General features: G+C 39.1%; 2 long non-coding RNA genes across 2 annotated transcripts in view; one reads left to right on the top strand and one right to left on the bottom strand.

Moving 5' to 3' along the window:
* Positions 1–23,582, bottom strand: part of LOC309476444 — a 247,752-nt gene that overhangs the window by 101,811 nt on the left and 122,359 nt on the right. The gene's annotated exons all lie outside the window — the stretch shown is intronic.
* Positions 11,899–16,402, top strand: LOC309476466. Its single transcript, XR_014198178.1, has 3 exons — positions 11,899–12,018; positions 12,097–12,125; positions 16,207–16,402. It is a non-coding gene; the product is annotated as an uncharacterized lncRNA (long non-coding RNA).

Below are 23,582 nucleotides of genomic sequence, written 5' to 3'. Positions count from 1 at the left end.
AAAATGGCTACAGTGGTGTGACTATACATGTTAATTTAAACATTTAAATTGTATTAGTTTATTAAATATGATACACAAAGCAATTTGCAGGTGGAAGCAAATCAAAAATTTGAGAGGAACATAATGTAAAAGTTAGATAGTTGAAGTGCCAAAGACCGTTTCATCTTTTCTTTATTCCTGTCCCGCAATACTTTTTCCACATTAAATAAGTATGTACTAAAGTAGTAAATACATCTTAAATAGCTAAATAGTTGACATTTTCACAAATTCCAGTGTCCTTCCACACCTCCATCCAGTTTGCAAGGAAGAAACAAGCCCTTGAGCCCACTGTATCCTTGTGTAAAACTCACACATACATAAGATTTGTGGAATTCTATGTATAATAATCATGGATGTACTGTTTGAAGATTGACAGGGAGAGGACAAGCATACTATTAGGACTGTACAGGTTACAAGCGCCACACTGTTTTGTTTTTTTTCCATTAAAAGGTTTGAGTACAATCGGTAAAAAATCTAAGTTAGGCACAACACAGCCAAAAGTGGGTATTGAAGATCAACTCCTGCATATTGTACATTTTAAACACAAGGTTATTTCAAATAATATCTATAGAGTACAGCACATTCACAGTTCATTTTCTTCCTCCAAGCAGAGAAATGTACACTTAACTTATAAAAAACAACTTTGTATCATTCAATATCATAAAACACATTCTCACTTGTGAAATGTAATCCCTTGCTGTCTGGTTTTTAGATTTCGTTCATGTGAACATCCATACGCAGCACAAAAGTCCGGCATCATCCATGAATTCGAAGTACAGGCTGAGATAGCAGTGTTACCTAGCTACTTCCTATGACAAGACCCCTTTTCCAAGATGGCGGCAGTTTTGACGCATGCTTAGAACCCCAAGGCAACATCTAGTGCAGGGGTCACCAAACTTTTTTCTCTGGGGGCCACATTATCGTTCCTGACTGTGATGGGGGGCCGGGGCCGGGTCAGCTATATAACATAGAATTGTATGACCCAGACCAAAATGACCACCAGCAGGCCTCATTGTGTAGTAGAGATTACTAGCCTGGCACAGCCATCCCCACTATATCCACACTACTATATCCACACTACTATATCAACACTTGATTCCTGGCAAATATTTGTTTATCTTTACTAGTGGTCGACTCAGGCCCGCCACCCCCCTTTGACTGGCCCCCCAGCCCCTCTGCCCCCCACTACTTGAACCGGCCCTATGAGGCAATCCCCAAAAGTCGTCATGGACGGTACGTCATGGTACGGGCGTCACGGTTTGGTGCATACATTTACACGGAGAATACACGGTATAAAAATAAATAAAACTCGCGTGCAATTTAATTAATGTAATGCGGAACTACTGTTAGATATGCAGATTCTTTAGGGACACCTAATCTGTAGCTCCGCCTTAGCTCTGAAGCTCTGAAGCAGGCTGCGATGTAAAGATTGCTATGCTGGAATATGTTGAGAGAGAGGTGTGGGCGCGATCAAAAAGTGTTTACTTATATTTGTCCCATGATATTTGTGTGCGTGTGTGTGAGGCGCGGCCGCGATCGAACAGTGGAAACATAAAAACATACTCCGTCATTTAGTTTATGCAGGACATCATTCAAACTGCAAAGTGTTTAAGTTACTGTTAATTAATTTTTTAAGGAAAACAAATATATTAATCTGAAATGTAGCAGATTCATTTTCAATTCATTCAGGTACAATTACCAAACATATCAAGGTATTTTTATTAATTGAATTAATGAACTACTTATATAAAACTATTGTCAGTGCACAAATAAACTGGTTCTATACCTTTACTTTATTAATAAAACTTATTTTTAAAAAAATACAAGACTTAAGATATTTATTTTCCTTTGGTGGTCCAGCCTGAGACATGCATAAGCCTTCTGCATTTTTGTTTTGTACCGAACTCGTGCCGAACCGTGATGTCTGAACCGAGGTATGAACCGAACTGTGACTTCTGTACCGTTCCACTCCTAAAAGAGAGTGCAGAGTTTTCAAAGAACAGTGGACCAATGATTATTTGTGAAGAATAACTTTAATTAAAACAAAGTGTGAAGACTCGATTACAACTTTTGCAAACCACTAGTAAAGATAAACAAATATTTGCCAGGAATCAAGTGTTGATATAGTAGTGTGGATATAGTAGTGTGGATATAGTGGGGATGGCTGTGCCAGGCTAGTAATCTCTACTACACAATGAGGCCTGCTGGTGGTCATTTTGGTCTGGGTCATACAATTCTTTGTTATATAGCTGACCCGGCCCTGGCCCCCCATCACAGTCAGGAACGATAATGTGGCCCCCAGAGAAAAAAGTTTGGTGACCCCTGATTTATTCTATAGCTGTGCACATAGCTCTTCTCTGTGGAATGATATACAATGTTTCATTAATGGACAATTTGGCTCAAACATACATTTATCTAATTTTGACATCTTCTTTTACTTTTCTGACTCAAACTCCTCTGTACAATATATAGTCAACTTATTCATTTTGCTTGGAAAATTCTTTATTCATAAATCGAAATTTATGAAGAACAAACCGCTTTTCAATGTTTTAAAATTTGTTGCTTGTATGATATTTGTTTCAATTCTCTATTGGCTGATGTGTATTTATTTTATTTTTTAATTTTTAATTTTATTTTATTATTATTCCTTATGAAAACGTGAACTGTATCTAAATGATTTTTGTATTACAAGATCAATTTCTTTTTTCCGCAATTTGTAAAAAAAAAAAAAAAAAAAAAAAAAAAAAGCACGATCATCGGATAACGTTAGCTATATGCTATGCTACTATCTTCTAAGCTAACTAAAAAACACACTAACAACGAGAAATGTTTAATTTCACAATCTATAGATTTGGTTAAATACTAGTATATGAAACGTATAAGTTAAAATACATTAATGACTCTTTATAACTTAGTACAAACATCTTCTATAATTTTGTATGATTTGTAACCAGGCACTTAAGCGATTACCCATAAAACGTGCTTTGAACCATTCGGATTGCTTGGGTCTTAAGCTCGGACTCATCTCTTCAGTAGGACCAGAGCCCGTCTACGGAGAGCCTGGCCACTCCCTATTAAATCCTATTGTACCGAATTTTGGTTGTAGTTCCACCAGAGTTCCACTGGGGGCGATCGCCCATGAGTGCAAAATGAATGGGAGTCTATGGGGCTAGACGGCTAAATTTGTCTCTTTCACCCAATTGCCGTTGAGAAATCTCAGATTCTATTGTAGGTTTTGCAAGTTCAACATGGGTTATAGGTCGAAAGTTGAATGAACGAGTGTATTGATAGACAGGTAAGCAAATAAAAATTGTTTTTATTGTACAAGTAACGTAATAGTCACAGTAAAGATGATTTTAACATGTGATATGAATTACACCACATGCCTGTAATATAGCATAACATTTCCCGTTCCTTGCAGTTCAATTATGATGACATAAAATAATACGATCAGACATACAGGTAATACAAAAATGAATAAATTACCTCATCCATGATCATGATTCATTAATTCCATTTAGATACATCGCTAGATAGTGAAAACGCATTAAAAACGACATATCCCATCGTCACCTCCTTCATAGCGTCATCAAGCTTCGCCTTTGTTATTGTTGGAAACTGCGCCCTCTTGTGGTGAAAAAATATTACATATTGGAGCTTTAAGTCCTTTTGATTTCTTACAGGTTGAGTTGTTGTTGCCCATAACACGCTAGCATTCTGCTAATGAACGCTGATTGGTCAGTGAAGGACTGATTACGACCAGAGATACCGCTTGATGGCATCGTGTGTGTGTGTGTGTATTTTCGGCGTGGTCTTTTAAAACAACAAAACAAAAACTCTTCTAGCACGTGTATTTACCTGTGTCAGCTGTGTTGTCGATGCCTCGAGAGAAAAGAAAGTGCAGAGCGGGAAAGCACCAAAGTGACTGAAGGATTGCCGTAAAGCAGTATCTCTGGTTGTACCATGTGTATGACGTCATTGACATTTTAAAAGACTTTTTAAAGCAGATAAGTCTCTCTAAAAAATCTAACACCCAGCAATGTGTAATTTCTTTGCATCTCCTTTCGAATACAAACATTCAAATTACTAGACAAAAAATTATATCCTGAGAAAAGTGGATTTTGAGGGGTATAGTGCCATAGACCTCCATTCATTCTGCACTCGTCCTGAGCGCCCTCATATGGAAGTTGATTTGATTTAATTTTATTTGTCCTCGAGAGGAAATTTGTTACCACCATTGGTGCGTACATAACACAAACACACATAATAAAGACATGAACATATACATAAAAATTAAAAAAATAAATAAAAAAGAGAGCATACCTGACGTATCAGTGGCCGATTTCCTATGTATTTAGAGCTCGTATAGATACAGGAACAAAACTCTTACTAAACTTGGCCTTTCTACACATCGGTAACATTTCTCAGATTAAGGGCCAAATTGGGTTGCTGCAATTTTGAAAATTAAAATTCCAAATTTGACTAATTGGTATACATCAAATTATCAGTCCTTAAGTCAGGAGCGACGTTATGAGCTTGGTTGAGACCATAAGATAAGGGAATTTATGATTTTTTGCCATTTTCTTAACTATGTCAAGTAAATGTGTCATTACCATCACATCATCGAATATATGTAAAAAATAAAACTTAAATGATAAATCAGTGCTTTTAAACCATTTTGTGGTTTAACATAACAATCTATTTTATCTTGAACTTAATGGGATTGTTGATTTTTACTTGCTAGATGAATTATAGTCATTTAAGTATCTAAATTTCTGATTCATCAATCTACCCTGGCTTGGAATATAAGCTTATTTTAAGTGAATGCCATATATCAAAACTTTTTAATACAGTGATCATTTAGGCTGTCCAACATTGTCAGAAATATATAATTGTAGGATGTTTTTGTAATTTATACATAATTTATTAGCAAAAATATGTATGGTGATGGTGATGACACTGCAGTTCTGGTAATGACAGTTTGTTGCGGTGATGACAAATCACTGATCATAAGCTATTGTAATTTAAAGGGATACTCCACTTTTTTTGGAAATATGCTCATTTTACAACTCCCCCAGAGTTAAACAGTTGATTTTTTCCATTTTCGAATTCATTCAGCCGAACTCCGGGTCTGGCGTACCACTTTTTGCATAGCTTAGCATAGATCATTGAATCGGACAAGACCATTAGCATCTCTCTCAAAAAAATGGCCAAAGAGTTTCAATATTTTTCCTATTTAAAACTTGACTCTTCTGTATTTACATCGTGTACTAAGACCGATGGAAAAAAAAACGCAGCGCCTGAAAATAGTCCCCAGCTCGGTAGACTATAGGGTCGACTATTTTCAGGCGCTGCGTCATATCATTACGCCTGCTGGACCCATGGTACGGCAGCAAAGTTTCTTGATTATTATGCAGGAATGAGAGATAATCAATGCTCTATGCTAAGCTATGCTAAAAGTGGTACCGCCAGACCCGGAGATTGGCTGAATGGATTCGAAAACGGTAAAACTCAACTGTTTAACTCTGGGGGAGTTGTAAAATGAGCCTATTTCCAAAAAAAGTGGAGTATCCCTTTAAGAGCCTAAGTGACTTCAGACCAACAAAAACAACAACAACAACAAAAAAAAAAAACAGCTAGTAATCTGTTTAAACATCAAAACATAGTTTAATCTGATTATGGAAGACCAAACATGAACTGTGTTCCTTATAATTATAGTCTAAGCATACTATTTAATCATTTCATAGCCATGTTGAATAAAAAAAAATAAAAAAAAACATGAAACAGGAGGGCAGTTAAGAACAGGTTGTCACAGTTGTGTTCTGTTTGTGTTAGTCCTATTAGTCCTATTTTTGTGTGTGTAACCTTCTGCCTGTCAGTGCCCGTTGGATATTATTATAAGTAAAAGTTTGTATTGGAACTTTTGTCTCCTCATCTTCTGCCTGCACCACACCGTGACAGAACTACGGACCTCCAAAATGGATGATGGAGCTCAGTTTATTTCGGTGGCTCAGGAGAGTACTGATTTTTTGAGTTTCACAATGAACTTCTGTCATCTTGCATTTACCAGCCTGCTCGACGATGAGACCCTGAGGACCTTGTTCCTGATCGGGGCCACTTTCAACCGTCCCATTGATCTCCCCTTCGATCAGGAAAACAGCCAGAGCCAGGCAATCCTCACGCCTCACCGTCTGAGCCCTTAGCCAAGATGGCCACCGCCTCAGCTAAGAAGGCCATCGCCTCACCATCTGAGCCCTCAGCCAAGATGGCCGCCACCTCGCCGCCTGAGCCCTCAGCCAAGATGGCCGCCGCCTCGCCGCCTGAGCCCTCAGCCAAGAAGGCCATCGCCTCACCGTCTGAGCCCTCAGCCAAGATGGCCACCGCCTCGCCACCTGAACCCTCAGCCAAGAAGGCCACCGCCTCACCATCTGAGCCCTCAGCCAAGATGGCCGCGGCCACTCCCAGTCCAGAGTTTCATCCCTCCGAGACCACCCGTCCAGAGTCTCGTCCCGCCGAGAGCGCCCTTCATGGATCTCGTCTAACCGAGACCGCCCTTCCAGAGGCCAGTCCTGCCGAGCCTGAGAATCTTCACGTCATGTCTACCGAGCCTGAGAATCTTCACGTCATGCCTGACCAGCCTGATCTTCACATCATGCCTGACCAGCCTGATCTTCACGTCGAGCCCGCTGAGCCAGAGACTGTTCACGTCGTGCCCGCCGAGCCAGAGACGCTTCACGTCAGTCCGGTTGAGTCTGAATCTTCTGTCACCGAGCCTGAATCTGAATTCCCACCCAGCCTCCCTCTCCCACCTCCTCCCATCTGCCTCCTCTCAACCCTTCTTCCAGTCAGCCCCTCTGCTCCTCAAACAACCTTCGGGGAGGTGGAGTCGCCGTCGGTCTGCCTGTCACCCACTCCATCAGGGTCGGTGGACCCTCAACCCAGACTCCGCTGTGGCCCATCAGTCCACAAGCTCCGCCGGGCTCCCTCGTCCCCCCGGTTCTGCCTTGGTCGTTCCTTGCCTTGCCCTGCCCTCGCCTCAGGACTACCCTCCTCTGGCTTTGCCTCGTCCATTCGTCCCTCTGGCTCCGTTGAGCTCCTCTCTCCCTCCAGCTCCACCTTGGTCCTCGGTCCCTCCGGCTCCACAGTGACCTTCTGGATCCCCACCTGCGCTTCAGTCGCCAGAGCCATCTGCGTCACCAAGTCCCTCCAGATCCTCTGCATCGCCCTGTCTCGTCGGCTCTCCGGCTCCACCCTGGTCTCCTCTCCCACCAGCTCCCTTATCTTTTAGACGTTTTCTGTATGATTTGGACCTTTGGGCAGCTGCTTTTGGAGCCATGTCACACCTAAACACAACAATTATAATGAATTAATTTAGTATTTTAAAAACAAATGCATTACTTAATTTAAAATATAGTGACTTTTGATTGGTAAATGTATATGAATTCATTTAAGATAACGTATTCAACATAAATTCTTTAAAGAACAGTATGTTTAATGTATCTGCCGTCATCACCACCACAACCTGTCATTACCAGCACAAGCTGTAATGTGCTGGTAATGACTGTGCTGGTAATGACATTTTTGTCAAAAAACTAGCCTTACTAGCAAAGATGATGACTAAGCAAGTGTAGCTAGCTTTCTACATGTAATATACACCATTTTAACTATTAAAGTGATAAAAAATAATCCAAAATTTTTTAAAAATACAGAAATACAACACATATGGTAATGACGCATAATAAGTGTACATGCCCAACACAAAGAATAAAGAGTAGATTTACTTACTTTTCTGGACATCAAGGCATCAGTCTTGCAGCTTGAAATCCATGTGCTCCATTATGATATTAGGTTACCATGGCTACCAAATAAACTTTTGATGAAAAAAAGTAGGAAAGTGCCTTTATGCAGAGCGTGTTGGTAATGACGGCTAAACCATGGGACAGGTAGAAATGAAGCAAAATAAAGTACAAAATGCATATATATGCTTAATCTGTGCATGTAGTTTATTAGTTCAGGTAACATTTAATTCATATGCATATTTTTTTTTTATTAATTTGTGATAAATAATGTTTGAGATATGGCAGGACATGAGAAAACTCTGGTGGCGGACAACACCAGAACACAGATAATGTACCACAAAACACCAATAAAATGTGTTAAAATAATTAGTAAGAGCAGCCATAAAAAAAGTCTAGGCTTGTTTTTGTTTATACTAATTAGTGGTGCTAAAATATATTAGATTTAATTAGTTTTTAATAGAATTACACCCTGTGGACAGAAATAGGCCCCAATTCTGGGAAATACCCACCTACGGCCAGAGGGCAGAAGGATCAAATATTTATAAAGTGGGTGTTCTGAGTCATTTAAGATTTGTTGTGCCTTTCGCAAGTTCTCCCCTTATTAGACATTCTCTGGTAGGACTCATTTGTTCACCACGCCTGTTCAAGTCGAACAAGCCTCATATTGGGGGTGTCGCCCGCCCCGCCCCATCGTCCACTGTACTGTGGGGTACTACTTTATGCCGGATGCCTTTTCTGAGGCTGTTTCGTCCAGTAGTGTAGTCTAGGTTTTTTTTGTAGTGAATATACTGTGAGGATACCCCCGCCTCATACTAACCCATCCCAGAGCGATGCAAGTCTTCAATTTGTTCACATTAATGGTTTTTCTCGTGTCTGACTCTGGTAAGAAATCTTGCATTCTTTGTTATTGTGTTATGTACGCGAGGACTCGGTCATAAAGAAAAGCATTTAAGTACAAGGAAATATTCCGACGAGAAGAGTTTTCTTGATGCATGAAATCAATAAGTTGCGCGGAGAAAGGGGAATGGGAACAATGGCAGTATTTTGTGCGCGCACGCTCTCCGCATCCATGGTTCCTTATCCTGGGGAACCGCAATGAGCCACGCTCACTTCACTTTGATCAACAGTGTAGGGGAGAGCGGGGCACAAAGTAACGCTTTTTGACTTCCTCAGTTTGTGTAAATCTACTTATGGTTCAGAGTATTTATTTTTTTCCCACATTAATTTCCCACATGTCTAGTACAATTATTTGTTTTATTAATACAGTAGGCTATATACTTTTTTTCTTTATATACCCCGACAGAATGGAAGTGAAATGTGACCACATGCCCCATAGGTTGGGTACATTGTAACATGACCATATGACAGCTTAAAATGTTATCTGATCTTATAAAAAAATTATACAAGACAAACTAAAATATTTTCTAAATAAAATACAATTATTAACTTTTTCATATTAAATAATGGCAATTTTTAATAATTAAATATAAACTCATTTTTGAGTTTTGACTATGAACACAGGAAAACACAGCTATACAACATAGTTCAAAACAAATAAATAATTAGTAATTTCTGAACATTGACTCTCAGTCTTTATTCACCTTTTTCTCACGTTTTCTCAATAAAATGAATAAAAGTATAGAATATAACAGCATATTTCTAATAGGGGCACATTGTAACGCAGTGTTACAACATGCCCCGCCTGCGCAACTGGGATTTAAACCCTGCTAGTGTCTTCTGCTAGTTAGCGAAGCATTAAAGAACTATCTCAACTGTTAAATAACATATTGGAGATTAAAATAATATCAGATTTGTCTAATTTTAAATAAACACAAAAAAATAGAGATGACAAATTAACTTAAGTAATAAATGTACTTTTGCTATGGTTTAATAAATGTCTATGGATATCTTCCAAAAAAAAAAAAAAATCTCCTATTTTAGAGATGGAGAAAAATTTGCCGCATTTTTTTCTCTATATAGTGTTGATATGGCAACTAGTAAATACACCAAGTTTCGTCATGCTAGCATGTGTGGAAGTATTTAAAACAAGCGTGTTACAACTAGCCCCGTGTTACGTTGTGCCCATAGACAGTATAAGAAATGGACAGAGTCATCTCATTGGAACTCAATTGAGGCAAGTGAAGCCCGTTTTCAGCGATTTTTTAGGACTTCCGTTCCTGACGCGCAGACTCAAACTGAGCTTGACGACGTAGATGTGACGTGAGCAACCCGTCTGTCTTCTAGTGGCTGTGGCATGAGAAATCTGAATCATTCCCTTCCGAATCTTGCAGAGACGGAGATCGTGAGTAGGAGGTGTCCATGAGCTAGGAGCAGGAGAAACTTTTGCTAGGTATTCTGATTAATTATTTTGTCATTTTGCCTCCACGTCTCCCCGATTGCCCGCGAGCTTCTCCTCCCGTCAATACGGTAATCTCTCTACTGTGCGACAGAGAGTCGCGTGGTTATGACGCAATCGTTAGCCTACTTTTACAATAACTGTTTTTACGGGGCCATAACGTAAGCTACAAGGTAATGGAGCATTTTATACATTGTCGTGTTTCTTTAGAAATAAATAATGGACAAATGGAGTCTTTAAACGCCTCAGATGTAAAGTTATTCGCTGTCAAAGTGACGCCAAAATGAATGGGAGTCAATGGGATGCTAACAGCAGGTGAAGTTCTGCTACAAGATGGTGGCACGCGGCCGGCTTCAACTTCCGGTCGACTTCCTTCCCGCTTGGTTGTGCCCCGCGCTCCCCTATGTCCATATATGGAAACGTGCGTCACACTATATAATGAACCCCTTACTGGCTGAGGGGACGTCTCCATTTGTAGAGCTACAGTAAATAAGCTGCAACGACAATTGATTAGGGACATGCAATAGCCATAACAGCATTGTTTTAAAATATAATTTTTGCCGCCTCTGAAATGGCGCAAAACCATAGATATTACTTGAGAAGTTCAAGTAAAAATGCACGCTCATTTAACTACGTTCATTTATTGTATGGACAGAGAAAGAACATGGACAGTTAAATGAAATCACAGTTTACCCTCTGCATCCTCATGCTAACTGAATAAAAGAAGCAAAGCAAACCTTTTGCTGAAATCCACAACATTAACAGCTAGAGAACCACAAATTATGTTCTTGTTTGCATGTACATTATGAATCTTTATGATCTGTACAAAACATTTTCACAGCACTTTCCATTTGTGTAATTTTGTTTGGTTTATAATGAACTGTTCATTTCTTCTTCAGGTTTGTCTGGTGTTGGTAGAGATGAAGTATCAGTGTCTGTGATGGAGGGAGATTCAGTCACTCTAAACTCTAATGTTAAAACAAACCAACAAGAAGATATTAAATGGTATTTTAATGACACTCGTATAGCTCAAATCAGTGCAGATCTCAGTTTCATCTGTACAGATGTTCAGTGTAATGAAGATACTGAGAGATTAAGAGACAGACTGAAGCTGGATCATCAGACTGGATCTCTGACCATCACAAACACCAGAAACATAGACTCTGGAGAATATGAACTAAAGATTATCAACAACAGCACCATAAGTGAAAAGACCTTCAACATTACAGTTCTTGGCGAGTTGCTTAATGGAAACATAAGACAATCTACATATTAAAATATGCTTAAGATAATCTCAATCACCTTCATTTAAACAACACACTTTGTTTACACTATTGTATAATATATAATCATATTTATATTGAAAGGTAAATTTAATAATACAATTTAAATACATTTTTATCTTGAAAGGTCAATTTAATACAGTTTTTCTCAATTTCTCAACCTCATCTTCAAGCACTATTTACAAAACTTCGGCCTCCTCTTGCAAAATGAAACTTTCGCCTCAAAACAGTTTTACCTGTGTTCAAAATCAAACACTGCTCTCAAATCATAAAAAAAAAGTGATCAAAATGAAATACACTATCAAGCAGTCAGTAAACAATACACCAAAAAATAGAAAACACATTGTTCAAAACATATAGTTGATGATATTAGTAAAACTGATTATAATTCTCTCTGGTAATGACTTGTCTGTCTTTATTTTTCCAGATTCAGGTCTGTCTTCAGGTGCTGTAGGAGGAATATGTGTTGCTGGTGTTGTTGTCCTGCTGCTTGTTGCTGCTGGTGTGATTCACTATCAAAAGCGTCAAGCTAATAGGAACGGTGAGTGTTACATACAGCTGATTTTGTTCTAATTAACCAAAGTAATACGTTTAATTGAGTTTGTTATTGATCAAACAGGCATCAGGATGCAGCACAATCCTGTTCAGGTGAGATACTATGAACATCTTTCTTCCTGCAATGAACAGATTCAGATCTGTGAGTTTTTAACATGTTTGTTTGTTTGTTTGTTTGTTTGTTTGTTTGTTTGTTTGTTTGTTTGATGTGGTTTGATTCAGACAGTGCTGCTCTCATACCATTTTAATTCATTATAAAGAACAGTGGTATGAATACATTTTATGTTATTATAGAATTATAATATTTACAGTATACCGTTATGACACTGGTTTAGGATCATTATGTATAAAATGTAAACTGTAAGTCATTGTCCTTTATTATTTTTTATCAGTATTGAAGCAGATCGATAATGCAGTGCCGACATAATAAAATTCAAATTAACTCTGAAAGAAACCAAATGGTATAATTTTTTTTCAGCAAGTCCATCGATAACAAATAATGTTCAAGATGAATGTGTAATTCAACTGCAATTTAAAAGTTTAGTGTTTCAAATAAGGACTAAGTCACATTATTTGTGTCATCATTTGAGATTTTTATTGAACCATCCCAATTATTCCTGAGTAGTTAATATTTTAAACATTATGCTTCAGACAAATCTTTTAATATGTCAGTGCCATTGTTTTGTCTCAAGATGCACAACTTTAAAGTTTTTTCTAAGGCAAGCTTATAAAAGCTACTAAATGTCCTAAATGAACTAAGGCCTAATCCTGGCTTTAATAGATCACTCTAAATTGTTATATAGACAATGGATCACATGAATGCATACTCCCAGCTAAAAAATACATAGGCTATTACATTCCTGAAATTTTATAGAAAAATTATAGGTAGGCCTATAAATAGGTCTTTAGATCACCAGATATGCGGTGTATATAAGGCCTACACAATCACGTTACCATGGCACAACAACACCATCAAAATCAATCTATGCCTGCTTAACCCACATGCTCAGCTCATTGCGACCCGTTTAACGGTATATTACCAATAAAACAACCTGAACCACTACAATGACAGTTTAACATTGACAACTGCGACTAATTATAAAACATTTAAAATCACAAGCAAAATATTTAATACTACCTTTAGCCTCAGTAGAGCTGCAGTAGATCTTCTCTTTGGTGAATGAAACCTCCTCAGCAGTAACTATTTCCATTCTCAGAATTTTTTAATTAGGTCATTTTCAAATGCCAGCTGGATCAGATATGCTTTTTGTTTATGCAGCATGCTGTGTCTGTGCTCAGAAAATACATCCTTCAGCGTTGAGAAAGAGTTCTCGCAGATAGCAGTCAAGGCCCCAAATGTTAGTGCGTGTTTTAAGGCAGTCAGCACCACTGGCATGGCTTGGAAAACGCTGGAGTAATTTGAAATAAATTTTGACCAATGTCACTTTCTCGTCCTGGCCTGTGCACAGTGTTTGCCAAAACTGACGTGCAACGGTACACTGAGACTCCACCATTTCAGTGTTCGTTAAATCCAGTAGTAGTTGCACTTTCCCCGTATTCAAAAACATTCTTACTACCAGGGTCCAGTGCATCCGAAGCTGCCATGTAGTTGCTATTACGTTCGCTGAAACGCACGGACATTTCTCCCAAAACGGAGTCAATAATGCTAGAAACAGCCGCTTGCACTTCTGTTCAATGTTCACTTCAGGCTGACCAACACTTTCACCCACAATGTAGTCTTGCAGAGTCTTGCTGGCCTGTGAACCGCATCATCTGCTGCTATACTTTCAGCCCACAGTTTTGCAAACTCTGCATCTGATCGTAGACTTTCAATGCAAGAAGAAGTGCTGCCAATGAGCAGAATTGCCATCATTAGATCCGTTTGTCCTATTTGGTGGATCCATCAGGCCCAAAACTTTGTACATCACACAGGCAATAAACTTGAATGTCGGTTCTGTGATGGCCTTGTGAAGTCAATTTTTGTGAAGCTTCAATTTTTACGTCAGCACCTTTTCTTGCGGTTGCGATTTCATTCAGAAAATCCTCAAGCATGTCGTGCTGTTTCAGCACCACTGACACCGTCTCAAGGTGTCCAGTCCATTGTTGATCCAGCAGCCTTTTAAGCTTCTCCCCCTTACACTCTGCAGCTACAGTTGGCTTTCTCAGAAATTTGTAAAGTGCATTGCAAATGGCAAAAAAATCTCCAACAGCGCTCTTGGATGAAACTGCATGCACTATAACCAAATGTAATTGATGATTAAAACAATGAATGTAGGGCACTTCTCTGTTTAATAAGTTTTGAATATGTTTCTGCATGCCGCCTCCTCTTCCAGGCATAACGCTGGCCCCGTCAAAACATATTTGTATCGAGACCAACATTTGCCAGCTATTCAAGCACGATGTTTGTGAGTGACAGGGCATCACACTTGTCTGTGGTCAATATTGACAACAGCCTCTCTTTCACTGTGCAGTTCTGGTCAACATATCGAAGAACAATAGTGACATTCTCATTCTCGTTGTAATCCATAACTCTCGAACATCTTTAACAATGTACTCTGTCACAATTGTACTCCTCAGTTCAACTAAATCATTTTGAACATGAATAGAGACAGGAACAGTCCACGGCCCGCGTGACCTCTGTCATCAACTGAATAAATGGTACCCCTCAATGGCAGTTCGTTTGATACCAGGAATTCAGTAATGTCTATAAAGGCAGATTCGAGAAAGTTGATCTGAATTAACTAGGGTTGAAATCTCTTTTCCTGTGGAACATCTCAATTGCTGCTCTTTCCAAATAGCCATGCATGCCAGATGCTCTTTCCAGTTAGCTTGTCTCTAAAATCCTCCCGCTTTATCTGTCGCATGCTTCCAATTGCTAAAACCAGTGCTTGTAAACACAGAGTCACTCCTGCCAAATTTCCGACTGGGAAAACAAAATGCAGAATCTGCTTGCTCTGAATATTCTAGCCATTCCCTATCATTGTACTAATTTGGCGAAAATTACGCTTACAGTCATGTTTATGTTGTTGTTTCTTTGGAAACTGCTTGAGACAAACTTGGACTGGCTTGTCTTTACCGAGGTCCTCTGGTACACTAGTAGACTGGCAGTGGCGTAAGCGGGCCTGCACTGTCAGTGTCCACACTTATTTGGAGCTCAGATGAGCCAGAGGAAGTAGCAGCAGGTGTTGTAGGTTCTTTCTTTTTAATCCATTTTCGAATGTCAATTGTGAAACGATATGATGCAATATTCAACCTTGAAATTATGGAATGTCCGTTCTCCAGTCCGTAGCCTTCGTGTGAACGTTGCTGTTGTGGCAGTTTAATTCACTAAACAATCATCTTTGGCATAAGAGACAGTCTGGAATCAAATGATCATTAAAAAGTAATTTATTCTTGCAAGAAGGCCCAGTTGCCACACAGAAGTCACAAGTACAGTCTGTGGAACAAGTGCGACCAGGAGGGAGGGGCAGGCCAGTCTTTATACTCTGTTATTGTTATCTTCCAAGGTTCTTTAAACTCCAGAGATGGATAAGACACCACCAGTGATCCTATTATACTGAACTTTAGTTTAGCTTAACTTACAGCCTGCAAGTCCTAAATTGGACAGCCCTTTGACCTTAGGGGTCAGGGCTTCAGCCTTCAAAGCTCTCCCCCTCTTTCTCCTGCTTCGCAGGCGTTTCACATCAATCATTATATCACATAGTCAGCAACACACATAGTAGTCAATCTAGTGTATGTTAATGAAAATCAAAGTTAGTAATGAAAATCAATGAAAATCAAAAATCTCCCATTACATTGCGTAGTACAAGAAATTAAACGTAATATTAGGGTGGGGGAGCACGCTAAATCAAACGACCAATCAAAATTCGACTTTACCTAACAAGACTGTCCTTCACTAAAATATTGCTATTTTAGCTTAATATTCACTCTAGGAAGAAAATGCAATTGGCAAATGTGATTTTTAAATAGCATATTTTATCATTAAAATCCCTTTAACATTCATGGTGATTTGAGGGGGCATCGCCGGCCCTGAACCGGACCCAGGCCTGAGTTTTTTTTTTTTTAAATAAAACCTGCCTGTGCATTCAGTAAACATAAGGAAAAAGCACAATGTGTTTGTGTAACTGAATCATCATCATCATAATTTACCTACTGTGAATGTGTTTTATTACAGGAGGGAGGTTCTGCTATTGAGAATGAGACTGAAGCTGCCAGCGAGACACAACTGTAACATCATTTATTATTTTGACTTTAATTGAAGGGACATTGAGTATAAGATAGGGAACATGAGAGGAGGATCAGCAGAAACTTTCATTGCTCACAGAGGATTTCGCAATGTGGAAAGTAAGCGGTTTTGTTTGAATGTGCGAGAACTTAAAAAGCTAAAAAAGAAACAAAAAAACATATTTAGCTTCCCATTCACTGACAACCATATAAACATGGAATTTCGGTCAAATACATTTTGGGTTACTACTGGTGTACCCCTTTTACACATCCACTTCTGTCCTGATTTCTTCGAGGGAAGGGTCTGTGGGCGGGTAAATGTGTGTGTTTGTTCAGATCTTTCGATCTAATGGACAAAATAAGCTCACGCAAACAGAAAAACATACAGAGAGCAGCGGCTTTAGTGTCTGCTCTGATAGACACAAGACCTCTCCGAACACGGTGAGTCAGGAATGGTGAGTGAACATTGTGCTTGGATTTCTTTTTTTTCAGCAGACGAAGTTTAAATCCCGCCTGGCTAGCGTTTACGCATTAGTTCAGTAGGCGGAGAGCGTCTTTTGTGGAAGTTCGAATGCATTCGACCACATGAGCATTTACACTACTAAAGCAATCCTGTCGAATGCGTTTTGGACTACCTCTGGAATTGTTTGAAAGTGGACAAGCTCAAAATGTTTTAGACCCCATTTACACCTGTATTTAGTCTTGTCCACTTGTGATCGAATTGACGACAACTTTTCTTACTCCCAGGTGTATACGGCCTAAAATAAGGCGGCTAACTGAGGGTGTGTTTACATGACAACGATGCACTAAAAGCAGAACAGTTTTTCCTTTGTATAGACGATGACATTGTTAAAACAATCCCCATTCACAAGTATCTGTGAAAACGACTTAAAAAACACTGTATTCTGCTGTCAGCCCAGTTGTTGGCAATGTCACTTTGTAAAGAAACATTACGCGCCTATATACTTAACATATAATATGTGTGGTCATGATGTCACCGTTTTCACTAATACGATAAAGGTATTGTTTTTTCAAAAAATTGCACTTGGTAACCTGTTTTCAAAAGTTTGTTTTCAGGCCCCCAATACGCCGTTGCCATCACTTCCAGGAGGATCTTTCCAAATTTTAGATAAGACCCGCCCTCTCCACTTTTTGAAAAGTTTGATTGATTCACCAGAATGATTGACAATTAGGAGGACCAATAGTATAGGTTACCCACCAGGAAGTAAAACATCCTCCGCTATACCTTTAAGTGTTTTGGCGATTCATTTACAGTGTAAATGAACAGCCAAAACCCTTAAGTTTTACGTTTTTTAGTTAAAAATGGTGTCGTGTAAATGGACCCTGATAGAACTGTTTACATGAATACCTCACCAAGACCGACACATGCTGCAGCACCTGCTCTGCACAGAAAAGAGCATGTGCTCAAATATGTTTTTGCTGTAATTTTGTTGTTTTGGCATGAAAATTGTTTTTCACCTGTATTGTAACTGTGAAACACTGGTATCTTTAAGTTCACAATGAGTATGGCTTTTTTTAAGCTAATTTAATTAGCACCTCTCCCTTAGCCAACCACCTTTAAAAAAAAAAGACTGTTAGATTGAGACCAATTAATGCTCTGATCTGTTTAAAATGTGGATTATTTTGTCCTGTCCATTTACATTCTCAATACTGATGAACTCATTGTTTACATGAATATCTTGTAAAGTTGGACACATGCTGCAGCACCTACTCTTAACAGAAAAGAGAACTTGTTTTTGCTGTAATTGTTTTGGCATTTAAAACATTTTTGCCGGTATTGTTACCGTTAAACACTGGTATCTTTATGTAGTGTTTCTATACAAATGTCAGTTTACTTTTTTACTTTTACAGTTAATTTTTTTTTATATAATCACCATTGTTGAAATTGGCAAAACTGAATCATAAAGAAATTGTAACAGTTAGTCTTCTTACCTGAACATGTGAATAAAAAACATATTTTTTAAACTGATGATTAGATGATCTCACTGCCAGGTTATTTCATTTAATGTGTAGCCATTACATGGTTTTAGATGAAGACCGGCGGGCTGTGTGGGGTGGGAGTGGTTTAAGCACAACGTGTTTTGACGTCACAATCGTGTTGCATTGTGGTATGTTGAGCTGCCTGTACACGAGTTGAAAATCGAGGGGTCGAGGGTCTGTCTATATAAACTTGTACACTTGAGGAAGTGGAGCACACTTCAGAATGGCAGCTGGGATTCCCCTGGGAGGAAGTGCTTAGGGACGATCATGAGCGAAGTGCACCATCGAAGATCACAGAGACATAAGGTGGGCTCTTTTGACCACCAAAATCACCCTAACCACATATTCATTTTGGGGTTCAACTTTGTCCTTCTCTTGAGAGTTAAAGCTGTTCATATGCTAGCCAATTATAAAATGAATGAATTGAGCTGAATAGGCTTAATCGTGGGCTTGTGCATTTTGTTGTGTCTTGGCGTTGAGAAACAGCAGCAGAATGATTTTGCAAACAATATTTGGGGAAAGAATGAGTTGGACAATAACATTGCTTTTATCTCTCTCTCTCTCTCTATCTCTCTCTCTCTCTCTCTCTCTCTCTCTCTCTCTCTCTCTCTCTCTCTCTCTCTCTCTCTCTCTCTCTCTCTCTCTCTCTCTCTCTCTCTCTCTCTCTCTCTCTCTCTCTCTCTCTCTCTCTCTCTCTCTCTTGCTGGTCAGAATTATGTGCCCCCTTGGTAAATATGATCAAAGATGGCTGTAAAAAATAAATCTGCATTGTTAATCCTTTTGATATTTTATTTTATATAAAATAAAAAGCAAAAATCTAACCTTTCATTGAAGTAAAATAATTGAAAGTGGGGTTCGTTTGAAATTGAATTCAAAATTCACATTATGAAATAAATGTTTTTCTCCAAAACACGTTGGGAACAATTATTTGCCTCCTTTTATTAAATATTTTTTGCAGCCTCTTTTTTCCGAGATAACAGCTCTGAGTCTTCTATAATGCCTGATGAGTTTGGGGAACACATGACAAGAGATCAGAGACCATTCAGAATCTATCCAGATCCTTCAGATTCCCAGATCCATGTTGGCGCTTCTCTTCAGTTCAGCTCACCCATTTTCTATAGGGTTCAGGTCTTAGGACTGGTTTTGGAGAAAAACATTTATTTCATAATGTGATTCCCCCCCACTTTTAATTATTTTACTTCAATAAAAGGTTAGATCTTTGCATTAAAAAAAAAAAATATATATATATATATATCAAAAGGACAAACAATGCAGGTTTATTTTTTACAGGCATCTTTGATCATATTTACCAAGGGGGCAAATAATTCTGACCAGCACTATATATATATATATATATATATATATATACACACACACACACACACACACACACACACACACACACATACGTCAGTATAGAGTCAGACAAGTCTTAAGTCATTCATTCAGCTGATTCAAACTGGCCGATTAGTTCATGAATTAAGCGTGTGACTGTCTTTATAAATAGGTCTTTGAATCATTAACACCCACCCAAATGTAAAAAAAAATTAAAAAACTCAATCATTCAACTGTTCTGCTCCGGAACATTCGTTGGCGAAGTAAAGCAAAAACTGTCGATATTAACTCATCGTTTATTGACCTGTTGCATAAAGTGAATATCACATTTGAAATCATGCTGATATCCAGGAAAGAAACACTCTTTCAGTATTACAGTATTACTGAACTGTATCATGTTATAAATACAAAAAACTGCACAAGAAGCAATTCAACAGTTTTGCTGTGGTCTCTTAATTCTTTCAGAACTGTAGAGTGAGATGCAAATGGCTTTAAATATCTAAATATTTCTCATACACAAAATATATGATATTTCATCTTTCACATTTACACAGTAAGATCTTAAACTATATATTGTATATAATGTTTGGTTTGAGTTAATCTGTCGAAAGTTGTTTTGTATAGAGCAGAAGTAAAACTGTGAGCATCATATGAGTAGGAATGGAAAGAAAACACCTTCAACCACATGCTATTTATACAGACACATTACTGATACCTTAAACACACTAACAAACGGACATCAAACACAAACATTTAGCAGGAGACATATTCACATGCACAAGCTGATCACCCAGCCAACAGATCAAACATGTCTGTACAGTATGAATCAGGTATTAAAGACTGAAGTTTGATCATCTTCTCATGGTAACAGGCATATACTCTATGTGATCCTCCTCTTCAACTTTCTGTAAAACACATCACACAAGATACAATAATAGCAAAGTTATTATATTAGAAATGTGACATACTGAAAAGATCTATATCTCCCTCGTACTGCTAAGATAACATAAGAAAGACTGAGATCAGATTCTCAGTGATTTTGGACATCAAGTGGAGATAGTCAGCTGCAAATATGGCTTGACCCCAAAAAAATTCTAACAAAAGGTTTCTCAGTGGTTTACAGTAGTATCAGATGTACTTAAAAACATACTAAAAGTTTACCAAAGTTTGACTCCAAGAAAGGCCCCATTTTCAAAATGGCGGCCGTCAGGACCCTTAAAATGACCATTACTCCTTTGTATTCCTCCTAGACCAGGAATACTGGTGCCTGATACATGTTTGGGCGATGTAATATTCTAATTAACATATTTGCATGATAGATAAGTGATTACAAGTACAATTATATATTAAAGCAATTGGTTACAAGCATATTTATGTGAAAAAAAAGTAACATTTTCCAAATTTGTTTAAACGGTCTTTATATACCAATACATAATTAAAATGTAAGTACTCTGAAAAAGAGACTACAAAAATAGAGTCTCTGTAGACCTTTTAATCTGCAATAAACACAGCTCATTATTTCCATTCACTCCACCCCTCCCTTCTGAGCTCCTTCCAAAGCCACGCCCCCAAAACAAGCTCAGGATCAGCTGGAAGACGCATTTATTTACTTACTTATTTATTTACCTGAGACGAGTGGAGAGGAAGGAGCGCAGTGCATGCAGTGACATCATGTCAGAATCACATGTAATAAAATACCTAACTTTATCACTATAAATATAAACAAATAAGATGGCTTTTAGTATAGGCTACTCACTATCAAGCTAGCATATCGATACTGGTAAAGTTTAAAATATATTTTGTTTGATTCGGTAACGAGCTATATTTAGGCTATAGGTAACGAGCTATATTTATAAGGCAAAGCTAAAAACAGTTTGCATTGATACCATCAGTTTTTCCATTACCATCAGTTACACTGTGATGAAGGTGAATTTCGTGTAAGATTCATAATAGGCTAAGGTGTTTTGCATGTAAGAGTTTCCATGATGAAAACATTGTTGACTCTGATGAGGACTAACGTTACACTCCGGAGACAAGCCTACCGCATCGTCGGTTTGAGGACAGGTCCGGAGTCGAGGGCGAAGCAGAGGATGTCGTTAAAGAGTGCGGGCAACCAGGGTCCGAGGAAGTAGTTTTTGCCTTGTTTGCCTTCGCTGACTGGATATGCAGGTGCTTTGAATTTTGAATGCTCTTTCTCTGCTATAATTTTACTCTTTGTAGGTTTCGCGCCTCTCTTGCACTCCTCAAATCAAACGGGTGCGCGCGCATATGGGCAGATCTTGTAGCAACAGTGGTGGTAGCCATGGTTGCGAGAGTGAGTGACAGTCGCCCAAACCAATCAATTGTTTCGTCCCGGATGGAAATAATGAGCTGTGTTTATTGCAGATTAAAAGGTCTACAGTCACTCGATTTTTATACTCTCTTTTTCAGAGCACTTACATTTTAATTATGTATTGGTATATAAAGACAGTTTTTTTTTGAAAAATCCTACCTACCCTACCTTTAAATATGTGCTTATTTGCATATATATATACAAAAAAATCTGAGTATTGGATAAAGCCAGGTTCAAAAGAATTAGTTCATTGTGTTCACATATTAGATGGGAAAAAAATTACGGTGTATGTGATGACAGGGTGCAGGGTGCTCCAGCAATCGCGGAGCAGCGGGATGATTTAGATAACAACAGCTATCAGCAGTCAGTTCTCAGCTCCACACACACAGGAACCCAGACCGACCCCTTCCACAGCCAATATCCCTCTGTCCTCCTTTTCTTCGCTAACCGAGGAAGAAGTATCTACACTTCTCCTCTCCAGTCACCCTACCACCTGCCCTCTTGACCCCATCCCCTCACACCTTCTACAAGCCATCTCTCCGACACTTCTACCATCACTCACACACATCATCAACTCATCCCTCCATACTGGCACCTTCCCTACAGCATTCAAGCAGGCTCGGGTTACTCCACTGCTCAAAAAACCAACGCTAAACACATCATTTGTAGAGAATTACAGACCTATCTCTCTCCTACCATTCATTGCGAAGACACTTGAAAGAGCTGTCTTCAACCAAGTAACATCCTTCTTGTCTCTAAACAACCAGCTGGATTGTCAACCAATCTGGCTTCAAGAAAGGGCATTCAACTGAGACTGCATTACTGTCAGTCACAGAAGCCCTACGGATCGCAAAAGCTGCTTCCAAAACTTCAGTCCTCATTCTCCTGGATCTGTCTGCTGCCTTCGACACTGTGAATCATCAGATCCTTCTGTCCACCCTCTCATCACTGGGCATCACAGGAACTTCACTCCACTGGTTGGAGTCCTATCTCACAGGTAGGTCCTTCAAGGTCGCATGGAGAGGTGAGGTATCCAGAGCACATCAGCTGACCACAGGTGTTCCCCAGGGTTCAGTTCTTGGTCCCCTCCTCTTCTCCATCTACACCAGATCACTGGGACACATCATACAGGCACACGGTTTTTCCTACCACTGCTATGCTGATGACACGCAGCTCCTCCTCTCATTTCAACCAGATGATCCCACAGTACCTGCACGGGTCTCAAGCTGTCTGGCGGACATCTCCACATGGATGAAGGAACATCACCTGCAGCTCAACCTGGCAAAGACTGAGCTTCTCGTCCTCCATGCCAATCCGTCTCTACAGCACGACTTCACCATCCAGCTAAAGTCATCATTAATCACCCCATCAAGATCGGTCAGAAATCTTGGAGTAACGTTTGATGACCAGCTGACCATCAGAGATCACATTTCAAAGACAGCTCGATCATGCAGGTTTGCACTGCACAACATCAGGAAGATCAGGCCTTTCCTAACTGAGCATGCAACGCAACTTATCGTCCAGGCCCTGGTCATCTCTAGGCTTGACTACTGCAGTGCTCTTCTGGCTGGACTTCCAGCATGTGCAACCAAACCCCTACAGATGATCCAGAATGCTGCAGCTCGTCTTGTCTTCAACGAGCCCAAGAGGGCCCACGT

This window comes from Leuciscus leuciscus (assembly GCF_965113295.1).
Source record: "Leuciscus leuciscus genome assembly, chromosome: 15".
Lineage (NCBI taxonomy): Eukaryota > Metazoa > Chordata > Actinopteri > Cypriniformes > Leuciscidae > Leuciscus > Leuciscus leuciscus.
The sequence above is the reverse complement of the archived record's forward strand: the minus strand, read 5'-3'. Positions and strand labels throughout refer to the sequence as shown.